At 42.7% G+C, this 27605-nt stretch overlaps 1 protein-coding gene across 2 annotated transcripts in view; it reads left to right on the top strand.

Moving 5' to 3' along the window:
• The window catches only part of PALM (paralemmin), a 264993-nt gene that overhangs the window by 22003 nt on the left and 215385 nt on the right, over nt 1-27605 (top strand). The gene's annotated exons all lie outside the window — the stretch shown is intronic.

Below are 27605 nucleotides of genomic sequence, written 5' to 3'. Positions count from 1 at the left end.
AAGCCGTATCATAAAACTACCTGCCAATTATTGTGAATGCCCCTTAGAGTTCTCTATGGTACTGCTATACATTAGCAGTATATCCTTTAATAATGTATTCCTAAATTTAACATGATTGCCTACCAAAGGATGGTTGATAACTTGTAATTTGTGGAAATGCAACTGCTGAACCCCTATGACGAACCGACATGCAAAAGGGTAACAATGTTTTGAACTTTTGACTTTCAGGCTCCATATCTCACCATCCATTAAATCATATAATTAGTTATGCAGATAATTGTCATGTTACTGCATTGCTATTATTTTGCTCCTGGTATTTGAAAAATCTTTTCCTTCCTGTATACTACAAATTACAACTTGTTCTCACATTCCCTCATAGCTCAGTGTGTTATTAGGTTAATTCCCAAGTGAAAGAAAACTGGTTCGAATCAAGGAGCTGCCATGAAGATTTCCCAAGAAAAGAGAAACAGCATCATCCAGTTCATCGATAGCGGTCTCTTGGCCAAGAAAATCGCCAAAGGGCATCATATGAGTGCCATGATAGTTGGAAGTATACGAAATGAAGTCTGTCCATCCATTCAAAAGCCAAGAGGTGGATTCAAGTGGGTTTATCACAAGGTTTATCAGTCCTGGTGTGACAGGCTGTGGAGGTGGCTGTTATACTTCATAATAGTGAGATCACAGACTTCCATATCAACATCGTGTAATACACGTTACACGGGTCTGCAATAGTGGTTTAAAAAAAGGTAAAGAAGCCCTGACTTTAATATCATCATAAGAAGTGTTGGATCGAGTTTTCAAAGAAGTACAAACAGTAGACAGTAGAAGATTAGAATCAAGTGATTTGGAGAGATGAGCCGAAAGTCAATAGACTTGGCTCCGATAGATGCAAGTGGGTCTGGAAGAAACAAGGGAAAAGGGGTCAAACGAATTGAGAATTGAAGGAACTGTCAAGTTCGGTGGAAGAAGCCTGATGATATTGGGTTGTTTCAGACCCAAAGATGTTGGATACTTGACCAGAATGAATGGTGGTCTCAATTCCGAGCTACATGTGAGAAGCCTACAAGACGACTTACTTTGTACACTTGAGTACTACGGGTGTAAAAAGGATGACATAGTGTTACAGCAGGACAACGACCTGAAAAATACTTTGAGATTGGCAAATAAATGGTTCGATGACAATAAACCAGAGGTGCGGGATTGGCCCCTACAGTCCACAGACCTCAACCCATTCAAACTCTTGTGGGTAGAGTTGAAGAAAAAGCTGTATACAGTATGCACCAACATTGAAAACTGCAGAAGAGACTGGGATTAGATTTCGGTTGAGACATGCTTGAATTTGTTTGAGATCATGCCCAAAAGCATTCAGGCAGTGTTGAAATCCAAAGGTGAATTTACAAAATACTAGCAAAATAATAAAAATTTAAAGTTAGATTTTTAGGAGCAAAACAGTAACAATGTAGTGCCATTACAAGAATCTGCATAACTAATCATATGCTGAATGGTTGCAAGTCAAATTTATGTATGAGATAGCCCAGATGATTGTCTATACAAATTAAGGTAGTCTCACGCTCAAAGCTGGGGTGAATGGTGAAATATGGATCCTGAAATTTCAAGGTTCAAAACATTGTTACCCTTTTACTTGTCAGCGTACATCCCTAGAATTGGGCTCTGAAATGCCCTGACAGATCCTGAACAATCTGCAAGTTATCACCTATTGTCTGGTTAAATGTTTGGAATTACCATATAAAGTTGTGAGGTGGAACCTCTATGAATCAAACTTTTTACCGGCATGGGTCACAGATCATCAATTGAATTCAGTTCTGCAGCCTTGAACTCTTAGTCATGTTTTTTAAAGGGAATCTGTCACCAGGTTGCTACCTAATCTGAGAGCAGAATGTTTAGGGGTAGAGACTGTGATTCCAGCGGTGTGTCACTTACTGGACTGCTTACTGTTTTGATGAAATCACTATTTTACCAGCAGATCATCACTAGAGCACTAGTAAACTTGCAACCAAGTAGTCTTTCACATTTATAATCTCTGTATAGCGTCTGCACTCACCACTTATTGGCATGTTGTTGCCTATGCATAGTGTACACAGAAAGTTGTCAATAATTGGTGTGGGCAGGGTTGTATGGAGCTCAGCATTCATGGTTTTATCTGTACAGCAGCACACAGCCTAGTAAGTGACACATCGGTGGAACCAGGGTTATTGCTCCTTCATTATGCTGCTTTCAGATGGGGTAGTAAAAATGTGCTGACGTACTCCTTTTAAGCTTTTGTGAACAAATTTTGCAGTGTGGCAGTATGAATTATTCTGCTGGAAGAGGCCACTGCCACTAAGGAATAAAGGAGTCATGGACGGGTGTACTTAGACTACAACATTGGCGAAGTAGGAGGTATGTGTCAAAACAATATTCACGTAAATGAAATGAGCCAAGGATTACCAACAGAACCTTTCCCAGAGAATCACACTGCCCCCAGTATAGCTTCTTACCATGGTAACTCATGGAGCCACGAAATGTGATTCATCATGGTAAGCCACCTTCATTCATCATCCCACAGTTCAGTTCTGATACTTATGTATCCATTGTTAGAGGTTATTATGTGCAGAAGGGTAGGATAGGCACTCTGACTTATATGCAATTACGCAGTACCATATGCAGAAGCTGTGATGCCCCTGTGTGTGCCAACTAGAGATGAGCGATGTTCGAGGTTAGCCAATTTCATGTTCGAGTGATTTTGGGGGGTGCTCGAACTCGAACTCGAGCTTTTTGCTAAAAGTTCGAGTTACGTTCGAGAACGGTTCGATCACTATAAACGTGGCTTTTCACAGTAAGGCTATGTGCACATGTTGCTGTTTGCATGCGTCCTGTGTGCCCAGCACAATCCCTCTCCCTTTCCTACTCACCGATCACGTGCGTCTCGCTCCACGTCTGTCACAAATCTGCGGCGTCTTTTCCTCTTTAGAAAATGGCTGCCGCTTCATTAGTCAATTAGTTATTCCGTGCTTTCCCCGCCCACCGGCGCTTATGATTGGTTGCAGTCAGACACGTCCCCAAGCTGAGTGACAGCTGTCTCACTGCAACCAATTACAGCCACCGGTGGGTGGGTCTATATCGTGCAGTAAAATAAATAAATTAAAAAAAAAAATGCGCTTTCCCCCATATTTGATACCAGCCAGGATAAAGCTGCACGGCTGGAGGCTGGTATTGTCAGGATGGGGAGTGCCACGGTATGGGGACCCCTCCAGCCTAACAATATCACCCAGCAGCTGGCCGGATTAGCCGCATCCATTAGGTGCGACAGTCCCGGGACTGTACCCGGCCATCCCAAATTGCCCTGGTGCGGTGGCAGTCGGGGTAATAATGAGTTTAATCATGTCAGGCGTCTCCCCGAGATACCTTTCATGATTAAACTGAAAGTTAAAGTAAAGAAACACACACCGCGAAAAATCCTTTATTTGGAATAAAAGACAAAAAATACCCTGGTTCACTCCTTTATTAATCCCAGAAATACCCCTCCAGGTCTGAAGTAATCCACACGACACTGTCAGCTCTGCTCCCTAAAGATGTAGTGGCACCGTAGCAATGAAGTGACTCACGCGGTTAGCAGAGACTTCAGCAATCCAGACTTCAAGATTACCAAATTTGCCGATCTTTCACATTAGAGGCAATAGCTGAGTGGATAGAGCGCTCACCTAAGAAGCATAAGTGCGCAAGTTCTAGACCTGGTTAAGAATTTTTTTTTTACTTTTAATTTTAAATTATATTTATAATATATTTAGAATTAGAATTTAATTATGCACTGAGGGGAGGAGCCGGACATCAGCTGTGAGCTCTCTCTCTCTCTATCTCCTTTCTCTCTCTCTCTCTTTTCTCTCTATCCTTTCTTTCGCTCTCTCCTCTCTCTCTCTCTCTCTCTCCTTTCAGGAGCCGAACATCAGCTGTGAGCTCTCTCTCTCTCTCTCTCTCTCCTTTCTCTTTTCTCCTTTCTCTCTCTCCTTTCTTTCTCTCCTTTCTCTCTCTCCTTTCTTTCTCTCCTTTCTCTCTCTCCTTTCTCTCTCTCCTTTCTTTCTCTCCTTTCTCTCTCTCCCTCTCTCCTTTCTCTCTCCTTTCTTTCTCTCCTTTCTCTCTCTCCTTTCTTTCTCTTCTTTCTCTTCTTTCTCCTCTTTCTCTTCTCTCTCTTCTTTCTCTCTTTCTTTCTCTCTCTTCTTTTCTCTCTTTCTCTCTCTCTCTTTCTTCTCTTTTTCTCTTCTTTCTCCTCTCTCTCTCTCTTTCTCTTCTTTCTCTCTTTCTCTCGCTCTTCTTTCTCTCTTTCTCTCTCTTCTTTCTCTCTCTCTTCTTTCTCTCTTTCTCTCTCTTTTTCTTTTTTTTCTCTCTCTCTTTCTCAAACCTGGCGATAATCAGCTGATGCGGTCACCTGACGGAATCAGCTGACACTATCGAGCGGTGAGGCCGGCTTTTTACCGCCCGGCTGGCTAAACTATCAGCTGATGCTGTCGGACAGGAGTCTACACTGAAGTGTGTAGTTTGTTTTGTTTTTTTTGCACTGATGCATCAGCTGATTGTATAAAAGCTGTTTATACAATCAGCTGCTGTGTTATGTGATTCAGGCCCTTGAACCTGACACATCATCTGATCGCTTTGCCTTCCAACCAAAAATATAGGGAAGCCCTTTTTTTATTTCATGAATTTCATGAAATAATTCAAAAACAAATGACGTGGGCGTCGCCATGTTTTTGTATGCTAGCCAGGTACAGCAATGAAGAATAAGTTGTGCTCACTGCAATGACCTGGTGCTCGGGAAAAAAATAATAAGTCAATCAAGAAGGGTAATCCCGGCACACAGCATATGAAAAAATGGTAAGTCCAGGTATGGTATGCTTGAACAAAATTTCTTTATTTTTCAACAATTATTGTACTGCCCGCCCAACGTTTTGGCTCACGCAGGAGCCTTCATCAGGGGTCAAGAGCACTAAGAAAAAGAGATATGGTATACAAAGAAAAACAAACAGAAACAGTGTTTACAAAATGCATCATAACATTACATCAAACAAGTAATAAGGTAAGTAACCTATTGGGGACTATGCAAAAAAGGGGGAAACCATTGCCGTAGTGTGAGGGGTAACCTAAAGGGATCTAACCGCTAGAAAAGGAGAAATCCTATGAGTATGAAGGGTGAAAGGAGGAAGAGAACAATGCAAAGGAAAAAAGAGATATAGTGAGAAGGAGAGGGAAACAGGGAAAAGAGCGAAGCTGAAAAGTATGCATTAGTCAAGAAGTAAAGGAAAAAATGGGAAACATACCCGTGAAAATGGTTATAATGGTTATAATGAAGAATCATGTAGGTACAGCAGGACCTATGAGCAAGAGGAAAATATAAGGAAAAAAAGGGGGAGGAAAAAAAGGGAGATGCATAAGATGTCACCAAGTGTAACTAAGGTGGTAAAAGTAGTAGGACCATGTTTGACTTACTTAGTAAAGTCAGCAGATGGATTAGTCCAACAGGAGGAATTGGTTGCTACCGATAAGGTAGGCAAGGAAAACCCTGATATGAGGACATATAATTAGTATAGGTGGAGAAAGAGTTAAAGGGACAACAGGGAAAAAAAGGGGAAGGGGGGGGGGGAAAAACAAGAGGGGGTTGTATATAACGATACATACCAAAAGGGAGGGTGAGGTAGGCATATAATGAGAAGGGGCTCACACTGTAGTATAGGATATAAGGTGAATGCTGTCAAAGGAGAACAGTATCAGTAAAAAGTGTATATAATGAATAAAGTAGAATATAGGGAAGGGGATACATACCAAAGGGACATAGTCATATGTGTGCTACGATTATCAATCATATGCAATATGACAAATGGATGGGCAATATGACATCCGTGATACTAGGGAAAGAAAAGGAGATCATGACTATCAAGGTATGTAAAAGGCAAAAAAGGAGGAGGCAAGGAAAGGATAAGAACATACCTAGGGGCCTCTGGATAAGGGTGAGAGCACCAAGAAAAGGCCTGTAAAGTATCAGGGAGTAAAGTGAGTCACATGAAAAAAGAAACCGAAGTAGAGCAAAGTAAAGCATCATAGCAAAAAGGTCTTACCTAGAGTGGCATGGTAGTGTAATAACTACGTGGTGGGAGCCCAGGGACTGTGTAGGAAGTGAGCCTCTATATACAGGCACTTGAATCTCCATTGGTGGAGTGTGAGTCACCGCTATCAGGTGTGGAGGGGAGTCCTGAGTGCGTGCAAGACATGTTTTTGTATGCTAGCCAGGTACAGCAGGCAGCTATAGCCTGCCCCCAACCCCCTGCTGCCTATTTGTACCCGTCTGGGAACCAAAAATATAGGGAAGCCCGTTTTTTTAATTATTTCACTTATTTCATAAAATAATTAAAAAACAAATGACGTGGGCTTCGCCATATTTTTGTGTCCAGCCAGGTACAACTAGGCAGCTGGGGATTGGAATCTTCAGCACAGGTTAGCCCAAGGTTTCTGGGCGCCTCTGCTGCAAATTGCAATCCGCAGCCGCCCCAGAAAATGGCGCTTTCATAGAAGCACCATCATCTGGCGCTGTATCCAACTCTTCCAACAGCCCTGGAGCTGGGTGGCTTGCTGGGTAATCATGAGTTAATACTAGCTTTGTTTTACTAGCTAGTATTAAGCCAGAGATTCTTAATGTCAGGCAAATTTGACCCGGCCATTAAGAATCTCCAATAAAGGGTTAAAAAAAGACACCACACAGAGAAAAATACTTTAATAGAAATAAATACACAGACACACTTAGAGACTCCATGTGTATTACTCCCTCTTATCCCTCCATGATCCTGCTCTTCTGTCTTCTTTCTCCTTCAACACATGCAGCTCTGCTACATCAGCAGCTCTGCATTGGAAGAAGACGGTGCTGCTTCCCATGCAGTCTTTTCACTCCGTGAGTGATCAGAGGCTGCGTGCTGTTAGCGGTGACGTCACCACTGACAAGCGCGTTGCTATAGCAACGGTGATCTCCGTTATTGACCGGCTGTGGCAGCCGGTGAATAAGGGAACATGGAAGCAGACTGGGAACCCGACCTTGTGCCAGAGCATGTCGCCGGTACACGGAGATACACAAACGATCACCGCGTACTGGAGAGATGCACTGACAGGTCCTAGCATGACGTCAAAGCCATGTGACCAGTCTGTAGCCAATGTGATAACAGACACGTGACTGGTCACATGCTATTTTGACATCACGATAGGTCCTATCATCAGTGCTGGTTACCGGGAGGACGCAACGATCATCGGAAGGAATAGCGGCAGGAGACAGAGTGCAGGACACATCTCAGGGACCGGTAAGTGTTATGGCAATGTTTATTAACTGTATGTGTACATTTATAATGTGTTTTTATGTGTTTGTAATTGCCTCCCATTGTTTTCAATGGGGTTCGAGAGGTTCGTCGAACGGCTCGCCGAACCGAACTCGAAAGCGGCGTCCGTTCGACGAACCGAACTCGAGCCTCTAGAGGCTCGCTCATCTCTTGCCAACACTTTTCTGTCATGGCTGCATTACATTTTCCAGTAAATTGTCCTACAGTGGCTTTGTATAGCCTGTGGATTCAGCCCATTCTGGCTAGCCTTCACTACCTGGGCACATCTTTTGTTATGTGAACAGTCCACAAGGCTCTGACTCTGACATCTAGCCATCACAAAGTCACTCAAATCCTTATGCTTGCCCATTTGTCCATCAAATTGAAGTGCTGCCTAATTTGTCCTACTCTTTAAAAAGGTGTCAGTGTCAATGTTAAGGCCGCTTTACACGTTGCGATATCGGTACCGATATCGCTAGCGTGGGTACCCGCCCCCATCTGTTGTGCGACATGGGCAAATCGCTGCCCGTGGCGCACAAGATCGCCCAGACCCGTCATACTACTTACCTGCCCGGCGACGTCGCTGTGACCGGCGAACCGCCTCCTTTCTAAGGGGGCGGTTCGTTCAGCGTCACAGCGATGTCACAGCTGCGTCACTGAACCGCCGCCCAATAGAAGCAGAGGGGCGGAGATGAGCGGGACGTAACATCCCGCCCACCTCCTTCCTTCCGCATAGCGGCCGGGAGGCAGGTAAGGAGAGCTTCCTCGTTCCTGCGGTGTCACACGGAGCGATGTGTGCTGCCGCAGGAACGAGGAACAACCTCGTTACTGCTGTAGTAACGATTTTTGAGAATGGACCCCCATGTCACCGATGAGCGATTTTGCACGTTTTTGCAACGATGCAAAATCGCTCATAGGTGTCACACGCAACGGCATCGCTAATGCGGCCGGATGTCCGTCACCAATTCCGTGACCCCAACGAGTTCGCATTAGCGATGTCGTAGCGTGTAAAGCCCCCTTTAGGCCTTTCAGCTGTCAGTGATTTTGATGTCGTTGATTTGGTGTATACTAAAAGTGGGATAGGGCAAGGCTTGACTGTTATAGGGGGGTGCTGAGGAGAAAATGGACTGACTATACCAGTATTTAAGATCTCCAGCACTGAAAGGGACAAAGAAACAATAGATAATGCAAACAGTGTTTTACTGTTTATCTACAAATGGACAGAACACCATAACCAAAGCAAAGCCAACGTTTCGGCCTGTGACAGCCTTTGTCAAGGTTTTGCGTATCATATGGCTGGGGGACAACAGACAAGCTGAACGTCGAAAGACCAAATCTTAGGAGAGGCGTCTGTGATTGCAGCAACTTTGCAGTTCCATGAGAGGTCAGAGGGAGAGGTGAATAAAGTGAAAGAGCTCCTGTAATGCCAAGTAGAGCGGGGGCTAGGTCCCAGGGGTCAGTGGTGAAAGAGGCAGGTAGCTGTTTGCATTATTTATTGATTCTTGTCCCTTTGAGTGCTGGAGAGCTTACATATTGGTTGATTTGGTGTGTATCATGTTAAATTGTGCTTGTTTGAGCTTTCAAGCAGATGGTTGCTGATATTTTTGTTTTATATGTGATCCATTGTAGAGACTTTTTGAATAAATTATAGCCGATATTTTTAATTATTAAGTGCTTGTAATGTCACTATACAGTTTATTTTGACATTACTTATAGATTAAACCTCCAAGCCCCAACACATCAGAAAACTGACAATCAATGACTAGATAATGATGTTTTCTGACAAGCCACTCATGAAACTAACTTGGTGCGGAAACACTCGATGGGGACGCTGATGGAAGTAATTACTCCTGACTATCCAGATCATTTGTTTAGCTCCAGGGATAAAGGAGCTATTGTGTCATTATGGTGCTTATCATTTTGTGCTGTATACATAACCTACAACACCATTTAGAGCATCATTGAAATGTTAGGCCATTTGCACACGTTTTTTACCACATAATACTTAATGTGTGCACGGGGTCTTAGGTATAGCCTTTAATAACACATTTGCTACTAAATAACATGTCACATATCTGGTTCCTAGATAAATACAACTATAGAGGCTCTCCTATGCTTTGATAGGGATGAAAGAGCTGAGCTGCAGTACCCAGAAGTCTCTAATCATCTGATTCTGCTCTCTAAACTGTTTACATCTGGCAGTCAACGGAGGTGGTAACAGCTGAACAGTGGGGGTACCCGGTGTGGGAACCCTCCAGCCTGGTATTAAAGATGCTGTCTATGGATAACATAAACATATCAAAATAGTGGAAATCCCATTTAATCAAAAGCATTAAAGGGTTTGTCTGGGACACTTGATTATCTGGCCATTGGATACGCCATCAATATGAATGCAGTGGGGGTCTGTCATCTGTCATCCTCATCAATCAAATACATACATTATTCAATTATCTCCTATTCTCTTGAATGCGGCATCCAACAGTGACTACTAAAGTGTATGGTACTGCGTATGGGGCTTGCTTATAACCGGCAACCACTGGAGAAGTTCTCATTGAGTGGTGTAGTACTCCATGATCACATATTGATGACCTATCTTGCTGAACACATTATTGACTAAATCTCTTAGTCTTGATTATACTGGTTTACTTACTATTAAAATTCATGTTAGAATGGCTGTATAATCCATTTTGACAGTTTTCCTGTCTAATATGAAAATGCTTATCTTAAAGGGTTATTCACAAAATTACTACAGTTGGGAAAAAAGTATTTACTCATCCACCAATTGTGCAAGTTCTCCCACTTAAAAAGATGAGATTTGCCTGTAATTAACATCATAGGTGACTACAACTATGAGACAAAATGAGAAAACAAATCCAGAAAATCACCGCGTCTGATTTGGCAAGAATTTATTTGCAAATCATGGTAGAAAATAAGTATTTGGTCAATAACAAAAGTTCATCTCAATATTTTGTTATGATCCCCATTTATTGTGCGTCTAGCTATCCTATATCCTGATTGGACCTGGTGGAGGACATTACAAGGATTTATTCAGGCATACCTTTGCCATGGTGAGCTTTTCTATATTTTTTTTTGTTTTCTAATATTTTGTTATATATCCTTTGCTGGCAATTACAGAGGTCAGAAGTTTTCTGTAAGTCTTCACAAGGTTGGCACACACTGTTGGTGGTATGTTGGTCCATTCCTCCATGCAGATCTCCTCTAGAGCAGTGATGTTTTGGACCTGTCGCTGGGCAACACGGACTTTCAACTCCATCCAAAGGTTATCAATGGGGTTCAGATCTGGAGACTGGCTAGGCCACTCCAGGACCTTCATATGCTTCATACAAAGCTACTCCTTCGTTGCCCTGGCAGTGTGCTTGGGATCATTGTCATGCTGAAAGACCCAACCACATTTCATCTTCAATGCCCTTGCTGATGGAAGAAGGTTTGCACTCAAAATCTCATGATATTCATTCTTTCATGTACATTGATTAGTCGTCCTGGTCCCTTTGCAGAGAAACATTCCCAAAGCATGATGTTGCCACCCCCATGCTTCACAGTAGGTATGGTGTTCTTTGGATGCAACTCAGCATTATGTCTCCTCCAAATACAATGAGTTGTGTTTCTACTAAACAGTTCTACTTTGGTTTCATCAGACCATAAGACATTCTCTCAATACTCTTCTGGATAATCCAAATGCTCTCTAGCAAATTTCAGATTGGCCCAGACATGTACTGGCTTAAGCAGGGGAACACATCTAGCACTGATGACCCCATGGGTTGAGATCTTGCTTGGAGCTCCAGGTCGAGGGAGATTATCAGTGGTCTTGTATGTCTTCCATTTTCTTATTATTGCTCCCACAGTTGATTTCATCACACCAAGCTGCTTGTTTATTGCAGATTCAGTCTTCCCAGCCTGGTGCAGGGCTACAATTTTGTTTCTGGTGTCCTTCAACAGCTCTTTGGTCGTCACCATAGTGGAATTTGGAGTGTGACTTTTTGAGGATGTGGACAGGTGTCTTTTATACTGATAACAAGTTCAACCAGGTACCATTACTACAAGTAAGGAGTGGAGGACAGAGAAGCCTCTAAACGAAGAAGTTACAGGTCTGTGAGAGCCAGAAATCTTGCATGTTTTTAGATGACAAAATACTTATTTTCCACCATAATTTTCAAAAAAAAAACATCTTGCCAAATCAGACAAGGTGATTTTCTGGATTTGTTTTCTTATTTTGTCTCTCATAGTTGTGGTCACCTATGATGTCAACTACAGGCCTCTCTCATCTTTTTAAGTGGGAGAACTTGCACAATTGGTGGGCTGACTAAATACTTTTTTACCCATTCTATGTGGTGTTTTAATAATGTACACATATATTTATTATTTTGTGCCAATATAACTAATTTTTAAATCTGCTCTGTTAATGTAATGGCTGAGGATTATATTTTGCGAGATGCATCGACATAGGATTATTCCCACAATTAGATTTCTTATCACAAAGCACAGACTATACATACTTATTGTAAATATACAGTGTGTCCACCCCATATCCTGTCCACTGCCATTAACTTGAGAACGGCGGCAGCTATAGACATAGAAGTGGTGTCTAGGTGTAGTAAAGTATCCATGCGCTACGCAATGAAACCACCTATAGCGCCACCTGGTGGAAAACAAAGGAGTTAGCATTTTTATCTCGAAAATGGAACGAGATAGAGAAAAAAGTAAATTACAAAGTTGTAGGGCATCATCAATTCAATACGAATCGACACCTTGCATACAGAAATGCTATGATTAGAACGTGTAAAACTCACAAGGCTGCATGGAGACCTTCATACAAGTCATTGGGTATGGTGGGTGTGTGGAGTGGCCTCCACGCTCACCTGACCTGACCCTATTGGACTTCTTTCTGTGAGGTCACATCAAACAGCAGGTGTATGCGACCCCTCCTCCAACATTGCAGGACCTACGATGACGTATCACAGATGCTTGTGCAAACGTGTCACCTGCCATATTGCGCAACGTGCAGCAGCATACAGTATGCTGTCCAGAGTCCAAATGTGCATTGCGGCTGACAGTGGTCACTTTAAGCATCAAAGTTAAATGAGCGCCATATGAGTGACCAGCATTCAATGTTTTGGAGGGGTCATGGGTTCATATCATAGCATTTCTGTATGCAAGGTGTCGATTCGTATTGAATTGATGATGCCCTACAATTTTTTAATTCTCTTTTTTACTCTATCTCATTCCGTTTTCGAGATAAAAATGCTATCTACGTTGTTTTTTTGAATGCAATAAAGCACATGTACCAACCCGCACGCGGCAATACCGCGAACAATACCACGGTAAAACCGCAGCAAACCGTATGCGGTTTTCGGGTGCGGTTTGCTGAGGTTTTTTACCGCGGGTGCGGTAATCTTTCAATGCCTGCGGAATTTTCTTGAGAAAATTCCATTTTCCAGTGCGCACATAGCCTAAAGGCTGCAAAAGACTTGAGACTGAGGAGTAGGTTCATCTTTCAGCAGGGCAACCACTCTTAGGCTATGTGTCCACGTTGCTTTTTACCTGCTTTTTTGCTGCTTTTTCAACTGCAGCGTTTAATGCCAAAATGGATGTGTTCTGCTTTTCAAGCAGTCTATGAGAATTTGGGTTTCTTGTGCACACTATGCTGTTCAAAAAGGTGCCTTTTTGTGGCAGAAATTTGGGCAAAAACTCAGCTTTGCAGTTCAAAACTCAAATGGCAAAAACAATTGACATGTCAATTGTTTTTGCCATTTGGGTTTTGCACTGCAAAGCTGAGTTTTTGACCAAAGTTCTGCAACAAAAAGGCTGCAGTTTGAACTGCATAGTGCGGACAAGAAACCCAAATTCCCATAGACTTTGCTTGAAAAGCAGAACACATCCATTTTGGCATTAAACGCTGCAGTTGAAAAAGCAGCAAAAAAGCAGGTAAAAAGCAACGTGGGGCCCTAGCCTAAACATATTGTCAGAGGTTTCAATGGAATGGTGTGTGTGTGTGTGTGTGTATGTGTGCGTGCGTGCGTGCGTGCGTGCGTGCGTGCGTGCGGGCGTGCAAATCCCATTGAGAATCTGTGGCAAGACATGAAAATAGCTGTTCACAGATGCCTCCATCCAATATCACTGAGCTATAGATATTTTGCAAAGAAGAATGGGCAAAAATTTCAGCTTCCTAGATGTAGAAAGCTGATAGAGACATTTCCCAAAAGACTTGCAGCAGTAATTGTAGTGAAAGGTGGTCCCACAAAGTATCGACTCAAGGGGCTGAATAGAAATGCACATAACAATTTTCTGATTTATATTTTTTAAATACATGTATCATTTCTTTTACACTTCACAAATACTTGCTACTTTGTGTTGGGATATCACATAAAATCAAACTAAAATGCATTTAATTTTGTGCGAGAAACATGAAAAAACATGAAGAAATTCACAGGTATAAATACTTTTTGAAAGCACTGTAAGTATTTTAAGAAATTATTGGCAATGCAGTTGTGTTGTGTACAAGCAATGCAATATGTATGGCATTTTGCTTTTGTATCTATGTTGGCACTAAACATACAGTACAAGTGCATCTCAATAAATCTTCTGGTTCTGCTAAAAGCTGTAAGTTCTTATCTACCATTCAAGACCATTTCCTCTCTCAGATGGTAGGTGAACCGACCAGGGGAGATAATTTGCTAGATCTGGTCCTGTCAAATAGACCGGATACAATTTCAGATCTACAGGTCCGGGAGCACTTGGGCACCAGCGATCATAATATGGTAAGCTTCAACATAATATTCAATAGAACATTTCAAAGGGGGAATGCTAAAACCTGGAATTTTAGGAAAGCTGATTTCAACAAATTAAGGGAAGAGCTTAAATGTGTAGATTGGGACAAAGTCATGGTATCTGGGGATACCGAACATAAATGGGGTAAGTTTAAGGATATACTACTAGAGTCCTGTAAAAAACGTATACCCTCTGGTAATAAAATGTCCAGGAATAAAAAGAAACCACTATGGATAAATAAGACTGTACAAAGTATAATAAAACAAAAACAAAGGGCATTTAAAATCTTAAAGGCTGAGAATACAGAAATAGCATTGCAGGAGTATAAAGATATCAATAGGAAATGTAAAAAAGAAATCAAACAAGCAAAATTAGCTACTGAAACAAAAATCGCCAATGACATTAAAATAAATCCCAAAATCTTTTATAAATACATTAATGCCAAAAGGAAAACAAAGGATAGTATCGGCCCCTTAAAATATAATAACAAGTTAGTTATAGAGGACAAACAAAAGACTGAGATATTAAATAGGCATTTCTCATCTGTATTCACCAAGGAACTGACTGTACCAGGGATCATTCAACAAGTGAAAAATCAAAGTCCACCACCCGATATAATTAATTTAACACAAGATGAAGTACGCCTACGTCTGAGTAAATTAAACATTGACAAATCCCCAGGGCCAGATGGCATTCATCCACGAATATTGAGGGAATTGAGCTCCGTAATCGACAGACCGCTGTATCTCATCTTTTTAGACTCACTTGTAACAGGGTTGGTGCCTCAGGATTGGAGGATTGCTGATGTGGTACCGATATTTAAGAAAGGTAAGAGGGTAGATCCAGGCAACTACCGTCCAGTAAGCCTGACATCAGTAGTTTGCAAAGTTTTTGAGGGCATTTTAAGGGATGACATGCAAAAATATATTGCAGAAAATAATATGATAACTGACAAACAGCATGGATTCATGAAAGATAAGTCGTGTCTAACCAACCTGTTGGGGTTCTATGAGGGGGTAAGTTCAAACCTGGATATTGGTAATGCAGCTGATGAGATTTATTTGGACTTTGCAAAGGCATTTGATACTGTACCACATAATAGCCTTATACTAAAGCTCCAGAAGCAAGGACTAGGGGACACAATATGCAACTGGGTAAGGAATTGGCTAAAAGATAGGAAACAAAGAGTAGTCATAAATGGTACATTCTCTAAATGGGCTATAGTCAGCAGTGGGGTGCCGCAGGGATCTGTGCTTGGACCGATTCTTTTTACTCTCTTTATTAATGACCTTGTGGATGGGATTGATAGTACAGTGTCAGTCTTTGCCGATGACACCAAACTATGTAGGATATTAAAAACTGACCTGGATAGTACAATATTACAAAAAGATCTGGATAAGATGTCAGAATGGGCAGATACTTGGCAAATGAGATTTAATGTTGATAAATGTAAAGTAATGCACCTAGGACGGAGTAATCCTATAGCTGCGTATACATTAAATGGAAGTAAACTCGGGACTACAGAACAGGAGAAGGACTTGGGTATTCTCATTACAAATAAGCTGAGCAGCAGCACTCAATGTCAAGCAGCAGCTGGTAAAGCAAACAAGATTTTAGGATGTATAAAAAGAGAGATTAGATCCCGTGATCCCAACGTATTGTTACCCCTCTATAAATCACTTGTAAGGCCACATCTGGAATATGGGATCCAGTTTTGGGCTCCACATTTTAAAAAGGACATTCAGAAGTTAGAGTCAGTTCAAAGGCGGGCAACTAGACTATTACAAGGAATGGAAGGCCTCCCATATGATGAGAGTTTGAAAAAGTTAGATATGTTTAGCTTAGAAAAAAGACGTCTCAGAGGAGATCTCATTTATATGTATAAATACATGTGTGGTCAATATAAAGGACTGGCACATGACTTATTTCTTCCAAAGACACTACTAAGGACCAGGGGGCACTCACTGCGAGTGGAAGAAAAGCGATTCCGACACCTAAATTGGAAAGGGTTCTTAACAGTTAGAGCGGTCAGACTGTGGAATGCCCTACCACAAGACGTAGTAATGGCAGATACTATAACAGCTTTTAAAAAAGGGCTGGATGATTTCCTCAGTACACAAAACATTGTTGGTTATAAATGACTTAGTGACTAAATGTAGAACTGGTGGAGGAAGGTTGAACTAGATGGACCTAGGTCTTTTTTCAACCTAAGTAACTATGTAAGAATATCATCAAAAATTGAATTTATTTCAGTAATTCAATACAAAAAGGGAAATGGATATATTATATAGAGTTATCACACACACACACACACGGATCTATATCACGTGTTTATTTCTGTTAATGTTGATGATTATGGCTTTCAGCCAATGAAAACCCAGAAGTCGTTATCTCAGAAAATTAAAATAATTACCACAAAACACCTGCAAAGGCTTCCTAAGCATTTAAAATAGTCCCCTACTCTGGTTCAGTAGGCTACACCATCATGGGGAAGACTGCAGACTTGCCAGATGTCATCTGCTGGTGTAGGTCCACAGTGTTTTATGAAGACCAAAGTCAGCGCAGCCGTCTACCAGGAAATTTTAGAGCACTTCATGCTTCCCTCTGCCAAGAAGCTTTTGGGAGATGGAAATTTAATTTTCCTGCAGGACTTGGCACCTGTCCACACTGCCAAAAGTACCAATACCTGGTTTAATAACCACAGCATCACTGTGCTTGATTGGCTAGCACAATCACCTAACCTAAACCCCATAGAGAATCTATAGGATATTGTCAAAAGGAAGATGATAGACACCAGACTAAACAATGCAGATGAGCTGAAAGCTCCATTCAAAGCAACCTGGCTTCCATAACACCTCAGCAGTGCCACAGGCTGATCGCCTCCATGCCATGCCGCATTTATGCAGTAATTCATGCAAAAGGAGCCCCGACCAAGTATTGAGTGCATTTACTGTACAGACTTTTCGGTAGGCGCCAACATTTCTGAGTTTAAAAATCATTTTTTCAGTTGGTCTTATATAATATTCTAATTTTCTGAGATAATGACTTTTGGGGTTTTATTGGCTGTAAGCCATAATCATCAACATTAACAGAAATAAACACTTGAAATAGATCACTCTGTGTGTAATGACTCTATATAATATATAGGAATAGATCACTCTGTGTGTAATGACTCTATATAATAAATGCATTTCCCTTTTTGTATTGAATTACTGAAATAAATTAACTTTTTGATGATATTCTAATTTATTGAGATGCATTGTAGATTCAGTAAAACAGATAACATGCAGCAGTGTACTAATGATGATAATATACAGGTGATGCAATTAGTAAGATGCTGACAGATGGAATTTTCATGCAATATATCAATGAAGAAGGAACAGAAAATGTATTTCCTAGTGCTGCACTTTAAGAATTTAGTAACCCCTTCAGGTAGTAAGCATATAGATCAATGGAATTCCATAGGAAGTCCCAGAGGTGGTGGTGGGGGGTGCTCAGGGCAGGAAGACCCCACTCTGAAAGGTTACATCTGGGGACCAGATGCCAGAAATACCTAAGCTTGGGTTCATACTTAAATGTCACTCAAGTGAACAATAGAAAATGTGGATCTGAAATCTGAATAACTTCATTTAAGGAATGAAGTTATATTGTTTTTACTTCTGTGACCATATGAAAATGAGACCACAGATCCGTTCATTTAAGCACCCTGAATAGCTCCAGCAGCAGCTATGATCTTGTCTTGTACTATACTGTGCAATAGTTGTAGGCTCGTGTGGAAAAAAATGTTGGAAAGTAAGAATTATTTAAACAATTTAAAGTGTTAATAGTTCATTTTTAGCAGTTACCAAAATGTAAAGTAAATGAAAAATCAAAAGTATCAAAGCACCAAGTTTATGGCTACCGTTGTAACTAGTTTTTGAAGAAACTCATCAGAATCTTGAAGAACTTATCACAGATTTGTGGATGTTGCCTTGTGCAAATATCTCTTTCTTGTCATGTAATCCCGCATTGGCTCAGTTGATGTTGAGATCACGGCTCTGTGGGGCCTATATCATCATCTTCAAGACTCCTTGTTCTTTAAAGGAAACCAATTACTTGATACATGCTGTCCAAACTATGGGCAGTATGTATCAGCCACTGACTATATGATGACAGCCAGGTATGTTTCACTCTGAAACGCTGCAGCATTTTAACCCCTTCACGACCATGGACGGAAAGATCCGTCCTTGTGCCCTGGGCCTTAACGACCAAGGACGGATCTTTCCGTCATGGCGGAATCGCGGCACCGGAGCCTCCGGTGACTGCAATATGTTAACATAAACCGCAGATTCGGGGAGGAGGGGACCTGTTCCTGACCTTAGGAGGGGTGGTGCCTCCTCCCCGGACCTACGGAGGCTGTGATTGGCTGACGAACGCCGCTCAACCAATCACAGCCACTGTAATGTTCCAGCCATTTAAAATGACTGAAACATTGAAATCCAGCCCTGGCCAGTGCAGCTGCAGCACTGGCCATTGGCTGGAGCTGGGTGACCTCACTGGATCACCCTCCCCCAGCTCCAGTAGCTCTGATTGGAGAGATCAGCCTTGTGACCGATTTCTCCAATCACAGTGGACCTGTTGCCGGTGACCGCCCCCATCAGCTTCACTTGTCGTCCCTGCAGCACGCCAGCACACTGAGCACAGTGAGTGTACACAGTGCAATGGCAGGGCGGCAAGCTCCGGTCCCATGCTGTTATGAGACCGGAGCATGGAACCCGGAAGTTGCCGCGCTGCCATTGCACTGTATGAAACCGGCGAAAAGCGTCCCGATCCGCCGCCGCTGCCCTCCGCGATCTGCCACCTGTCTCCCCGATCTCCTGCCCGCACCCTCACCCCCACACCTCCCGATCCGCTGCCGCCGCCGCCCTCCATCTGCCACAGTGCCACCGCTCCCCCCAATCTGCTGCCCGGCCCCTCACCCCTCGTGATCGTTGCCCGGCCCCTCACCTCCGTGATGTGCTGCACGATCCCTGTCCTCCTCCATCTGTCATAGTGCCACCGCTCCCTCCGATCTGCTGCCCGGCCCCTCCCCCTCGTGATCGGTGCCCGCCCCCTCCCCTCCGTGATGTGCTGCACGATCCCTGTCCTCCTCCATCTGTCATAGTGCCACCGCTCCCTCTGATCTGCTGCCCGGCCCCTCCCCCTCGTGATCGGTGCCCGCCCCCTCCCCTCCGTGATGTGCTGCTCGTCCTCTCCCCTCCGTGATGTGCTGCTCGCCCCCTCCCCTACGTGATGTGCTGCACGTTCTCCCCACCTCTCACCCCCGTGGTCAGCTACCCGCCCCCTCCCCTGTCACCGCCGTGATGTGTGCTCCCACACCTGTCACCGCCATGATGTGTGCTCCCTCCCCTGTCACCGCCGTGATGTGCGCTCCCTCCCCTGTCACCGCCGTGATGTGTGCTCCCTCCTCTGTCACCGCCGTGATGTGTGCTCCCTCCCCTGTCACCGCCGTGATGTGTGCTCCCTCCCCTGTCACCCCCGTGATCTGCGCTCCCTCACCTGTCACCCCCGTGATCTGTGCTCCCTCACCTGACACCCCCGTGATGTGCGCTCCCTCACCTGTCACCCCCGTGATGTGTGCTCCCTTACCTGTCACCCCCGTGATCTGTGCTCCCTCCCCTGTCACCCCCGTGATGTGTGCTCCCTCCCCTGTCACCGCCGTGATGTGCGCTCCCTCCCCTGTCACCGCCATGATGTGTGCTACCTCCCCTGTCACCGCCGTGATGTGTGCTCCCTCCCCTGTCACCGCCGTGATGTGTGCTCCCTCCCCTGTCACCGCCGTGATGTTTGCTCCCTCCCCTGTCACCCCCGTGATGTGTGCTCCCTCCCCTGTCACCCCCGTGATGTGTGCTCCCTCCCCTGTCACCCCCGTGATCTGTGCTCCCTCACCTGTCACCCCCGTGATCTGTGCTCCCTCACCTGTCACCCCCGTGATCTGTGCTCCCTCACCTGTCACCCCCGTGATCTGTGCTCCCTCACCTGTCACACCCATGATCTGTGCTCTGCTCACCTGTCTCCTCCGTGATCTATGCTCTGCTCACCTGTCTCCTCCGTGATCTGCGCTCTGCTCACCTGTCTCCTCCGTGATCTGCGCTGCGCTCCCTCCCCCACCTCTCACCCTCCCCGATCTACTGCCTCCTTTATCTCCTGTGATCCAGCTGCCTAGATCCATCCTGTAGGGTAACTATCCCCAATCTCACCTCCCACTCCCCTTCCCACCCACCCCCCCTACCCCCATCCTCTGCCGCTCCTGCATCCACTGCGCCCTCTCCCATCCGCCCCCACCCTATCCCAGCCGCCGTCTCACAATCACAGATGCTCCCTTTATATGCCGCTGCCCCCCCATCTGCTGCCGCCCCATCTGCCGCCCCCCCCCCATCTGCCGCTGTTTTTTTTTTTTCTATGCCATGGGGGTCTAGTTTCCAAAATGGTGTCACATGTGGGGGAGCTCCACTGTTTCGGCACCTCAGGGGGTCTCCAAACAGCATGGAATACGCTAATTATCCCAGACAATTTTGCGTTTGAAACGTCAAATGACGCTCCTTGCCTTCCGAGCCCTGCTGTGCGCCCAAACATTTGAGTTCCACCACATATGAGGTATCTGCGTACTCAGGAGAAATTGCACAATACATTTTATGGTGCAATTTTTCCTGATACCCTTGTGAAAAAAAAGCTACCTGGTTGAAGTAACAATTTTGTGGTAAAAAAGTTTTTTTTTATTTTCACGGCTCAACTCTATTAACTTTTGTGAAGCCCCCAGAGGCTCAAAGTGCTCAATAAACATCTAGATAAATTCCATGAGGGGTCTAGTTTCCAAAATGGGGTCACATGTGGGGGAGCTCCACTGTTTCGGCACCTCAGGGGGTCTCCAAACGCAACATGGAATACGCTAATTATCCCAGACAATTTTGCGTTTGAAACGTCAAATGACGCTCCTTGCCTTCCGAGCCCTGCTGTGCGCCCAAACATTTGAGTTCCACCACATATGAGGTATCTGCGTACTCAGGAGAAATTGCACAATACATTTTATGGTGCAATTTTTCCTGATACCCTTGTGAAAAAAAAGCTACCTGGTTGAAGTAACAATTTTGTGGTAAAAAAGTTTTTTTTTATTTTCACGGCTCAACTCTATTAACTTTTGTGAAGCCCCCAGAGGCTTAAAGTGCTTAATAAACATCTAGATAAATTCCATGAGGGGTCTAGTTTCCAAAATGGTGTCACATGTGGGGGAGCTCCACTGTTTCGGCACCTCAGGGGGTCTCCAAACAGCATGGAATACGCTAATTATCCCAGACAATTTTGCGTTTGAAACGTCAAATGACGCTCCTTGCCTTCCGAGCCCTGCTGTGCGCCCAAACATTTGAGTTCCACCACATATGAGGTATCTGCGTACTCAGGAGAAATTGCACAATACATTTTATGGTGCAATTTTTCCTGATACCCTTGTGAAAAAAAAAGCTACCTGGTTGAAGTAACAATTTTGTGGTAAAAAAGTTTTTTTTTATTTTCACGGCTCAACTCTATTAACTTTTGTGAAGCCCCCAGAGGCTCAAAGTGCTCAATAAACATCTAGATAAATTCCATGAGGGGTCTAGTTTCCAAAATGGGGTCACATGTGGGGGAGCTCCACTGTTTCGGCACCTCAGGGGGTCTCCAAACGCAACATGGAATACGCTAATTATCCCAGACAATTTTGCGTTTGAAACGTCAAATGACGCTCCTTGCCTTCCGAGCCCTGCTGTGCGCCCAAACATTTGAGTTCCACCACATATGAGGTATCTGCGTACTCAGGAGAAATTGCACAATACATTTTATGGTGCAATTTTTCCTGATACCCTTGTGAAAAAAAAGCTACCTGGTTGAAGTAACAATTTTGTGGTAAAAAAGTTTTTTTTTATTTTCACGGCTCAACTCTATTAACTTTTGTGAAGCCCCCAGAGGCTTAAAGTGCTTAATAAACATCTAGATAAATTCCATGAGGAGTCTAGTTTCCAAAATGGGGTCACATGTGGGGGAGCTCCACTGTTTCGGCACCTCAGGGGGTCTCCAAACGCAACATGGAATACGCTAATTATCCCAGACAATTTTGCGTTTGAAACGTCAAATGACGCTCCTTGCCTTCCGAGCCCTGCTGTGCGCCCAAACATTTTATTTCCACCACATATGAGGTGTCTGTGTACTCAGGAGAAATTGCACAATACATTTTATGGTGCAATTTTTCCTGATACCCTTGTGAAAAAAAAAGCTACCTGGTTGAAGTAACAATTTTGTGGTAAAACTTTTTATTTTCACAGCTCAACTCTATTAACTTTTGTGAAGCCCCCAGAGGCTCAAAGTGCTCAATAAACATCTAGATAAATTCCATGAGGGGTCTAGTTTCCAAAATGGGGTCACATGTGGGGGAGCTCCACTGTTTCGGCACCTCAGGGGCTCTCCAAACGCAACATGGTGCGGCTAACGATTCCAGCTAATTTTCTGTTCAAAAAAGTCAAATGGCGCTCCTTCCCTTCCGAGTCCTGCCGTGCGCCCAAACAGTGGTTTTTCGCCACATATGAGGTATCTGCGTGTTCAGTAGAAATTGCCCAACAAATTTTGGGGGTTCATTTAATCCTGCTACCCTTGTAAATATGCAATATTTGAGGCTAAATTAACATTTTTGTTCCAAAAAGTAAAATGTTCATTTTTTCCTTCCACATTGCTTTAGTTACTGTGAAGCACCTGAAGGGTTAATAACCTTCTTGAATATGGTTTTGAGTAGCCTGAGGGGTGCCGTTTTTGGAATGGTGTCACTTTTGGGTTTTCTGTGTCATGTAGACCTTTCAAAATCGCTTCAAATGTGATGTGGTCCCTAAAAAAAGTGGCTTTGTAAATTTTGTTGTAAAAATGAGAAATTGCTCATAAACTTTGAACCCCTATAACTTCCTTAAATTTTTTTTTTTTTTCCCAAAATTGTTCTGATGTAAAGTAGTAGACATGTGGGAAATGTTATTTATTAATTATTTTGTGTCATATGTCTCGTTGGTTTTAGAGCATAAAAATTAAAAGTTTGAAAATTACAAAATTTTCAAAATTTTCGCGAAATTTCCGTTTTTTTCACAAAGGAATGCAAAAAATATCGGCCTAAATTTACCACTAACATGAAGCCCAATATGTCACGAAAAAACAGTCTCAGAATCACCGGGATCCGCTGAAGCGTTCCAGAGTTATAACCTCATATAGTGACACTGGTCAGAATTGCAAAAAATGGCCTGGTCTTTAGGGTCAAAATAGGCTTGGGGCTGAAGGGGTTAAAAACAAAAAAAGCACAACCTTTAATGCCCGCCAGGGAACAAGTCGAGCTGTGCACTAGTCATAAAGGCGGGTCCCCAGCAGCATCCCCCTCCCACTGACAGTGAGTAACAGGTCCTATGTGTGCGTATTGGCAGAGACCTATCTGTCACTGTCAGCAGGCAGAAAGAAGCCGCCTGGGACCTACCCGTACGAGCACCACGGCTCGGGCCCTGTCTGATATTAAAAGTATGCTTTTATCCATGGAAATCTTTTATCTATTTTATCCTTTTGTCTATTTTATCTTTGGAAACATGATGCAGGTTTCCATGGAACTGTTTTGGTAGGAGCCAAATTTGTCAGTTTTTCCTTTTTTTTCTAAGATTTTTCTTTGTTTAAACAAAAGTCACTAATCAAATTATGTACTACTTATTCCTGGCTGCCAGAGTTGACCACACTGGATATTTATGTTCCTTACGTCTTATATTACCAATTTGCTGCTAATATTTATTATGCAACTATGACCAGCATGATTCGGAAATTATACTCTAATACAGGAGAGAGTAGTACTAGAAAAGTGTAGCTAAAGGGATTCTGTCAGCAGGGTTTTGCTATATAATCTGAGAGCATCGTAAAATAGGGCAAGAAAGCCTGATGTGTCATTTTCTGCGCTGCTAAGTCTAGTTTTGTAGAATACCTGTTTGATGTAGACGTAGTAGATTTAGTAGAGATAAGTCTTCTGCTCTGTGTATAACCCTACCCACACCACTGACTGGCAGCCTCTGTGTATACTGTACATTTTCAGAAACATATTACTCAGTTGTGGGGTGCGGGGTTACACAGATTAGCTGGTCTGCTCTACACATGACATGTAATCTGGGCAGTGTTCATCCCCTAGCTGATAAAACCTGTTTGAAACTACAGCACACAGCCTAACAAGTGACACATACCTGTAATCAGGCTCTCATGCACTATATTATGCTACTGTAGGAGGTGGTCGATTCGCTCCCCTTCTTACAATACAGCGTTTTCCCTAATGTACAGTGCTGTGGTATAATTGTGCTTGATGTGTAAAGTATAGAAATGTTAAGTAGGATAATATGGAGTAAACTATAGTAAGCAACAGACATAGGAATGTTAAGATAGAATGTTTAGATAACCTTTAGCTGTCAATAAGTACCAAGCAGCAGGAGTGTGGAGTTTGTGGCAGTTAGATAGTTAATAGGATTTAGCAGGGACACAGAAAAGAGAAGCAAGGTGGTAATCAGGGAGACGGCGCACAGTGGGTAGAGTAAGGTTGTAAATGCCACCAGCAAGGAAGTCAGTTCAATTGAGTAAAGATGGGATAGTGAGCTGCACAGGAGGTCCTGGGACCACAAGCTCTGTTCCAGAGTTTGCCCAGGCCTTCAGGAGAAATCCTCCATTGTGTCCTACGGGCACGACTGCAAGAGACGGGGATCATAGAAGTCAAACTCAGCTGCTGGAGTAATAGTGCCCAAATCAAGGGCTGGACAGAAGGTTAGTCTGTTGAGCAGTGGCAGCAGGACAGTAACACAGGAGAAAGTGTCATGTCTGACCTAGGTAGGTTATTATGAAGATTGAAATGTGTGTTATGAAGATTCTCCCAGAAAGCTTGTATCCTGAATAAAGAAGTTAGTTTTGAGTTCAAGGAAAATTGTTTCTGTGGTGTGTTGCCCCAGTACGATGTCTGTGACGGTGACTGGCAATGGGATGGCAGACGAGCCATGCAAGGCGCAAGTAAGTGTCGCACCCCCCAGCTGGGGCGGAACACATGCACAACACTGGAGTGAGAAAGGGAAGCGGAGCAATGCCAGACATCACCTGGCTCCCACCTTCACTACTCTCAGATTAAATAGCAAAAACATGCTGACAGATTCCCTTTAAATAGCAGATTCCATTGTTTTTCCCTTATTTGACAGTTCTTGAAAATATGATTACACTATTAAAAAAAAGTGAAGGTGTAATGTTAACTTCTATCAGTCCATTAATGAAAACATATTTCTTCCTGATTACTTTGAATGTTTTTTCCTTCCAAAGTGTTTTTGGATATGGGCTATTACACTGAAGCTCATAACAGAGAACCATACTTTCAGCAAACTTTACATAAATCAATAGTGCAGGCAAATATAATAAACTTTGTAATATGTTTTTTTATCAGAGATGTCTTCTTTCTCCACTTATTAGACACTTCTTCCCCTCCCCTCTTGCCTCATCTGTTTGTCATCCACTTTGAAAAGAAAGCTCAACTCTGACTTGCTGAAAACAAAACTAAATGCTAGTAGCAGGGAAAGAAGTAAGGAGCAAAGTGAGAAAATGGCAGAGGGACATAGAAAGATTCTGCTGAGCTTTCTATATTACCACAAGGGTGGATGCACATACACATAGTTAAGTACTGTTAATTATTGTCCTCCATGCTGCTGCTAAGAAATGTAATGAAGAACAGAAATCCATCTTTCAGTGTACTGTGATGTGTATGGATAATATCATACCAGCTAGTTCCATCCAACAGCTCAGAGTTAATTGTGAATTAAGCGATCCTGCAGTGAGCAGAACTAGTGAAAATGCAGGATACAAGTCATATCATGACCAATGATAGTGATCATCCCCATTTACACACAGGGTATTTTTTATTTAGAGTTACTTGAAAATACAGTTACAATTTAAATATAGAAAAGTGATCTATTTGCTATATGTCTTAACTCCCAAAGAACACATGGGTGTATATCAACTGAGCCTGTAATTACTTATTGTGTTCATTTTTTAGGGTATACATCTTGTGTTAGTCAAGTAAAGCTCATGTACAGATTTTGTTAAATTGTGGAGACTACGTTCTTGGACAGTTAATGATTGAAAAGCATCAGCAGCTATTTGTTGTGTCATAATTTATCCAGTACAATAGATTGTATTGAAATCCAAACCATCCATCACTTTTCATAAGAATACACAACTGATTTCTTGCCAAGCACATGTTATACCCTGAAATTTGTTTAGAAAGCATTTCAACCCTTGGATGCTCATAAATCAGTGACAGCTTGCTGAATAAAACGTAGAGCTCAGCTTCTAGAAAGCAAAAAGTATGTCTATGTACTTGAAAATAAGGTAAAGAAGATAGTTTACAAGAAAACATGATCCAGAATAGTGTTTCATACGTTACAATGTTGTCGTAAGTCTCATAGGTATAGGACTGGTCAGTAAGCCAAAATATTACATGAATAGTGGTAAAGAGCTTTATGTATAAGGTAGTAGGCCACCAGAAAAACAATAACTCTCTATGTTCAGTGACCAAACATAGAGATATGCAGCTAGTGAAATTTGACGTCCCTATGATTAACCCTTGTTACTGTAAGCAGCCTATATATTCTTATTTTACACCTATGACCATAGGGGGCGCTGTAGATAAGGCAGTTTGGATCATGCCCCTTCATTAACATTTATCTTGTAAATATGTTTGGACATAACAAAAGTGGCCCTCGTTTATCAGTGGGTTTATCTCAGTCATTGATGTCGAATACGTCTTTTGAATAGGCACATTGTAATAGTCACACAATAATGAAACCGTAGGAATCTCTTTTTCTCCTCACAAGAATTTAAATGTGGTACAAAAAATTGTTATGGTCTCCTAAAGGAAGTATAATAAGACAATTATATTAACCCCTTCACCACGCGGGAATTCGTTCTCCGGTTTTTCCCTTCCCTTCTTCCAAGAGCCATAACTTTTTTATTTTTTCATCAATATAGCAATATGACGGCTTGTTTTTTGCAAGATGAGTTGTACTTTTGAATGACACCATTCATTCTACCAGATATTGTGCTGGAAAACGGGGAAAAATTCCAAGTGCGGTAAAATTGCAAAAAAAAACAAAACAAGTACAATTGTATTGTGTTTTTATTTTCTGTGTTCACTATATGGTAAAACTGACCTGGTAATATGATTCTCCAGGTCAGTATGAGTTTGTAGATACTAAATATGTATAGTTTTACCGTACTTTTATCTAGGTTGTGGAAAATGTAGTAATAAAGCAATGAAAGGAGGCTAAAGTTTCACTTTTATTCCCAAAGTTATTAAAACCCTAGAATAGGTACACAGGTAACCAAAAGCTCCCCGGGTCACCGACACTACATAATAGTTTGGACATACGCCATATA

Source organism: Anomaloglossus baeobatrachus, chromosome 1 (genome assembly GCF_048569485.1).
Source record: "Anomaloglossus baeobatrachus isolate aAnoBae1 chromosome 1, aAnoBae1.hap1, whole genome shotgun sequence".
Taxonomy (NCBI): Eukaryota; Metazoa; Chordata; class Amphibia; order Anura; family Aromobatidae; genus Anomaloglossus; species Anomaloglossus baeobatrachus.
Note: the sequence above shows the minus strand (reverse complement) of the source record. Positions and strands in the feature narration are given on the sequence as shown.